The sequence below is a fragment of the Lepidochelys kempii genome, chromosome 6, assembly GCF_965140265.1.
Source record: "Lepidochelys kempii isolate rLepKem1 chromosome 6, rLepKem1.hap2, whole genome shotgun sequence".
Taxonomy (NCBI): Eukaryota; Metazoa; Chordata; order Testudines; family Cheloniidae; genus Lepidochelys; species Lepidochelys kempii.
Window position 1 is genome coordinate 91,502,658 of NC_133261.1, and position 6,411 is coordinate 91,509,068.

Below are 6,411 nucleotides of genomic sequence, written 5' to 3' on the forward strand. Positions count from 1 at the left end.
CTTTGTCTGGATTGTGTCCTGGTGTCACTGGGCTGGGGACTGACTCTGGTCAGCCCTTTGCACCAGCTTTCCCCCATACAGTTCTGGCTGGCGGACACTGGCTGAGAGAGGCTAGTTCCTGCACCATGATAATGGGTGTATGCATTAGTAATGGTGACATAGGCCCAAAGGTGGCTCACTCCTTGGATGAGCAGGAGGCAAATGCCTAGATGTAAGGTAGTGTAACTCAGGCTCACATACACGTGGGGTGTAACTTACCCCAAGGCAAGCAGGTGTGAGTTACAGAGGCCATCTCATTCTGAGCCCTCCTCTGAGTTTCTCCACTCCTGTCCCCGGGCTGTGAGGTGCACAGAAGCATAGGTGACCACCTTTGGGGAGGTGAAGTGGGCAGGCATCATGTGCACATGGAAGAAGGTGATGTAAGATTTCTCTGAGCCTGTTCCCGGGTCGCTAGCATGCCTCTTCCTGCCAGCTATAGGATGAGCTCAAGCCCCTCTCCAGCCTCTGTACGTGCTGCTGTGAAGGGTGAAGGGATAAAGGTCAAACCATGACTCCCCTATTTCCAGTGGGCAGGTGGGTCCCCCAGCTCAGGTCTTACTGGTATTAAAAATCACTCTAACAAGGCTAGTAACTCTGTCCACATGTGTTTGGGTCAGAGACTCCAATACAAGTGTCCTTCACAGCGCACCATTGAGAAATGGGGCCCAAACCCAACACACTGGCTGCTTGGAGCAGGGACATAGATAACAGTGGGGAAAATATCTGCCCTTAGTTTATGCCAGATCCATGAGGAGAGAATTGCTAGGAGTTCAATGCAGATGCACTATTAGAGCTACCCTGGTTCCTAGCATCCATTCACCCTCCATTCTGGAAAGCTGAAGTGGGCAGAGGGGAAACAAGGCTGACTTAAACTCAATCATTAAAGGGGGAAAGCTTTGAATGAATGTGGCTGTGCAAGAAGTCAGTCCTGCCAGGGAGCACCCTCCAGCAGCAGGCCGCCGCATGGTAGGCACATCTGCCTCAGTTTCCCCTCTTAGGTAACCCTAGGGCTCTGGGCCAGCCTCTCTTGCTTCAACAACACCCCTCCTACGAGCGTTTGTTACAAAATATAGTGCAAGTTGAACCCATAACAAAAATCCCACACCAGCCTCTCTGCTGGGAGTGCATCCTTACCATTATCTGGTGTTTCCTGCTACATCTAGACTCCTTGCTGGTCCTCTTCCATCCTTCTGCCAGGACAGTCACCCCAGCCCTTGCAGCTGGAGTGCAACACTTCTTCCCAGCAGGAACCTGCACAGACTTTCTGCTAGGAGGTCATCTTTACCAGGGAGCATCCTTCACCCCCTGTGGTCCTCTCATATTCCCTTGGGTCTAGCTCTCCTGTATGGAGACATCAGTGGGTAAACCCATCCGCTGCTCCCCTGCCTTCAGCCTTCACCAGGGCCTTTGGCTCCAGCTCTGTGGCTTAGACCCAGCTAGTATCTCCCCCTACTGCTCCTCCTGCCATCAGCTCCCTGACCCTGGCTTGGGGAAGTCAGACAGTAAAGCCCTCTGGCTGCTCTCCTGCCACCAGTCTCCCCACAGAGAACCAGCTTCTGTTTCCTTGCAGGATTTCTCCAGTCCCTGGTAGCTCTCCTCAGCTGCCCTTCTCCTGACTGAACCAGTCTGCTGTGACTCACTGGAACTCTCCCACTCACTGGGTCTTTCTTCCATTGGGTCTCTCCCAGCAGGTTCCTTCTGGCAGCTCCTGTTGGCATTGCTGACCAGCCTGTTAAAAGTCTGGTCAGCAACACAGCAGGGGCCTGGGGCTAAGGCAGGCTCCCTATCTGCCCTGGCTCCGTGCTGCTTCTGGAAGCAGCTGCCAGGTCCCTGCGGCCCCTAGGCATTGGGTTGGCCAGGGACTGGGAGGCTCTGTGCACTGCCCCCCCTCCGAGTACCAGTTCTGCAGCTTCCATTGGCCGGGAACCATGACCAATGGGAACTGTGGGGGACGGTGCCTTCAGGCAGGAAAGTCATGCAGAGCCACCTGGCCACACCTCTGCCTAGAGGCCACAGGGAACTGATGGCCGCTTCCTTGGACCTGTGGTAAGTGCCACCGGGACACCGCATGCCCCTGGCGCCCCAAATCCCTGGCCCAGCCTGGAGTCCCCATCCGCACTCTAAACCTCTCATCCCTAGCCCCACCCCTAGCCAGAGCCTTCAGCCCCCTGCACCCCAACCCCCTGCCGCAGCCTCCTCCTGCACCCAAACCCCAGAGCCTGCACCCCTAGCCAGAGTCCTCACCCCCTCCCATACCCCTGCCCCAGCCTGGTGAATGTTAGTGAGGGTGGGGAAGAGTGAGCAATGGAGGGAGTGGGGATGGAGCGAGCAGCAGGTGGGGCCTCAGAGAAGAGGCAGGGCAGGGGTGTTCGGTTTTGTGTGATTAGAAAGTTGGCAACCCTATTCCTGCTTCTGGCCTGTCTCCCCATATCTGCACTCTCTGCCCCTTAGGCCCAATTCACCCAGGCTTCCTCTCCCTGGGTCTCTTTCCTCCCTGCTCTAGGCCCAGCTGCCCTCTTTAAAGCCCTTTTAGTTGGTCAAATCAGAGTGTGTTCATAAGGCACAGATACACTGGCCCTGCTCCCTCTGAACGAGCCACTGTCACCCTGTGACTAGCTGCTTCTCTAGTTCATGCATGTAATTTCTCTATATCACCCTGCATCCTCCTTGGTATTTGCCCCCTACCTCCTCACCCAGACTTTCTTCCTGGCTTGCCCTTCCCTCTCCTCAATCTTTCTGTTAAGGACCTCCTGGAAATATTGCTCCTAGATCAATCACTTATCTAGCACCAAAGTGTGCCTCATATTTTACAGACAAGCTCCTTTCCCTGAGAGGCTCACAAAGTGAAAAGCTACAAATGCATGTGGGAGAGGATGCAATATAAAATTAAAGTGATCGAGCAGAGTCATTCTCTCCACTATCCCCTTTCCAGCTCCCTCCCACTCCCAACACACAACCCCCAGTGCATTGCCTTCTGCGCAGGATCTGCGATAGCAGAGCAGACGTGCTCCATCTTATCCATTAACTTGCCTCTGGCCATAGCCAACACTTGATGCTTCAGAGGAATGCGACCCCTTCTCTTCCCGTAAGACTCTTGCCCATTGCGCTGCATCAAGGGGGTTGAGAACACTTTTTCCTGACTCCTAGAGGATCATGTTCTGGCCTATGGAACTAAGTCCCTCAGCTGAGCTTACATGCCTGCCTAGGTTATTGTAGTGAATCTGCAGGGTCCCTACTGGCTTCCCATCCCCTCTTGAAGGGCCTGAAGTTTACATGTTATTGGACAGGGAATGGAGAGGCTGGCAGGTCTACTCTAACAACCATAGCTTTGCCATCAGCGGAGTTCCCTGCAGGCGTTAAGGTGGTTCAGTCTTAGGTTCCTCCTAGCTTCCTCATGGTGCTTTGACATCCTGGCCTCAGTAACCAGAAGTGCCTTCGACTTGTACCACCTTCACCTGGCAGGAAGCTGCCCCTCTTCCAGTCTGATGCAGATCTAGGCCCAGTGATCTATCTGACTCTCACTTCCAGGTTTAGCTATTGCAACATACAATACTGTGGACTGAAGGGGCAGACTACCAAGAAGTTCCAGATGTTACAATGTGCAGCAGCCTGTGTTCCATCCAGCAAGGGATACTGACAACACATCACTCCCGTGCTTTACAAACTACACTGAATCCCTGGCCAGTACAAGACCCCAGTTATCTGAGAGGTCACCTCCCTTGCTGTGACCCTCTCCTATTCTGCCCATTGCATTCTTCAAGGTTTCTAGCGTTAACTGTGCTAAAGGTGACACAGCTGCAGGGACTGGGCCTTCTTTGGCAAATTGCCATTGTGATAGGGCATCCACCCCACACAAGGCCTGAAGGGGTTAAAATGGCCAGGTGGGCCAATTAACTGCCTAGGCTGCACCTGGAGGCATCAGGGAACAAGGACTAATTAGAGAGGAGGCTCAGGAGGGCAGGAACAGGAGGGGCCTGTATAAAGCCCAGTAGCTAAGAGTAGAAGAGGGCTGCAGTTATTCTCAGGGTGAGAAAAGGGAAGGTAGGAAGAAGCCCAGGGATACCGCAATAAGGTTTAGGACTGTGTGGACCTTGATTTCTTGTTGTAGGCTCCCTGGGCTGGAACCAGTGTAGAGGGCAGGCCTGGGTCCCCCTACCAGTCACTGGGGAAGTGGCACTGTTAAGGGGCAGTGAAAGAGAAGACTGCCTGGGACAGCAGGCCTGGAGAGACTGGGATGTAACGTGCTTCCCTGGAAGGGGAAACCCACAGTGACCAAGCCACAAAGCAGGAGCAGCTGAGTCCTGGAAAAGAGAGAGAGAGGCTGAGAGTGACAGAGTGTGACTGCAAGAAGGGTTGTTGGCCTTGCAGAGCTAATCCTCAGATGTGGCCAGGAGATGGTGCTCTAGCAGTGAGCAGAGCACCCTGTGACAGCCATGACGCTCCCTGTCACACAAGGCTATAAGGGAAACCGCGCTTACCACCTTTAGGTAGAAATATAAGACCCAGTCATTCCCATCTTAAAAAACCAACCACGCCACATGCAGCTGCCACTAGGCGAGGACACAAACTTTGGACTGTTTATATGTTGCAATGCTCAGCCACCGTGGCGTGCGGTGCCAATAAATGCCTACATAGACAGAGTGGCTATTCAGGACTGATCCATCAGCTCCTCCCTGAGTGGGGTGGCTGTGCAGGGGATTCTGGGTAAAGCCCATTCCTCCTAATTCACCTCAGAACATGGTCCCTTTGCTGCTCTTCAGTCAATACCCAGTTGGCTGCAATTCAGCTTAGGTCATTTTGTCAGTCATACTTGGCTAGGCCTCAGCTATGAGCAAATGAGACTAATGAAGAGAGTTTGGGCTGTGTAGAAAAGTGGGAACAGGCAGATCTGATCTGCAGAAAACAAAACACACAGCCAATCAGATCACACAAGGAAGGCAGGTGCAGCCCCAGAACAGGCCCCAGGCTCCCAACCTCCAGAAAAGGCCAAAGGTGACCACAAAGTGAGAGGCTCATGTGGTCGGCCTGGATACACAGGTAGTATGTTGCATTTATTTTTGTAGCAGCTGAGTATGTGGTGTGGCTGGAAGATGGAGACTCATTAGCCATCCATGGAGACTTGGTGTATGTAACAAGTGGAAAATATAATGAATAGATGTAATCTAGGTAGAGGGGAGGTAAATCAATCTACTTAGCAATTCTGTGCTACGGTGTTCCTCTCTCTGATTTAAGTTGTTTGCACAGACCATGCAAGAGACTACAGATGGATTTCTGTGGGAACCTTTTCAATACTAAAAATGGAAATTATAATAGAATTCACTTTCTTTCTCAGGAACCACAGACCAGTCTTTGCCACAAGACAGTTACGTGTACACACAATAATTTCAAATTCTTTTTCATGAATAACACTCCAAAGATGCACCATTACAGTGCAGCAGTTACACTGCACCCACATCACTAACTAGATATTTGTTACTTTCCTTTACATGAAGATTATAACACAGGATCTAAACCCCAATAAATATATATAATACCTTACAAAATAAATACAGGGATTGGGACTTCTGACAATGGAAGATCTGCTGCTTTCATGTAGGCTCACCCTGGGTATTATATTGACAAGTAGATAAAACATTTAATTGTACCATAACCAGTCGTTTCAGCATCCACACTATTGAGCATGTACACAACTTCAAATAAGAAAGAAAGAAAACTTGACAATTAATGCAGCTGTTAGGCTCACACGTTGTCTCTGGTTCAGTGATGTAGTAGTTTACCTCTTGAAGACATTTGACCTCCAGTCTGCAATTCCTCCTTCAGGGTGTTTCCCAGTCTAAACCTCTCTGACTTCTGTAAAATTACAGATAACTGCATTGACATCCAACCCCCCAGATTTCAGTCTGAGTTATCTTGGACAGCTCTATCTTTTCCCGGCTGGGCTGGGCTGGGCTGGGCAGGGCAGGTGCTGTACCAGTCAAGGCAGGACCATGTCTTGTGTCTCAACAATATATATATTCACACAAATACAACTGCCCTACTTACTTAATTCTAAGTTTGTGTCTTAGAATAACAAGAGGAAGGCACCAGCCTTTTAGGCAAGTAGCAAACTTCCCTAGCCCTTTAACTATAACCCACTGTTTTGTAAAAAAATACTTATTTCCCCCCTTGGGACTAAGGACTGTACTGTTATCTTAACATATAACTGCTGCAGACCAATTATATCCAATTAACCTGTACAATTACAGGAAACTGCATTGAGATCCAACCAATCCACAGATCAGTCTGGGTTACCCCTGGCAGCTCAATCTTCCCCTGCAGGGCTGAGCTTGATCTGACTGATGCTCAAAAGGGCTGACAGTTTTGTACCCCTGA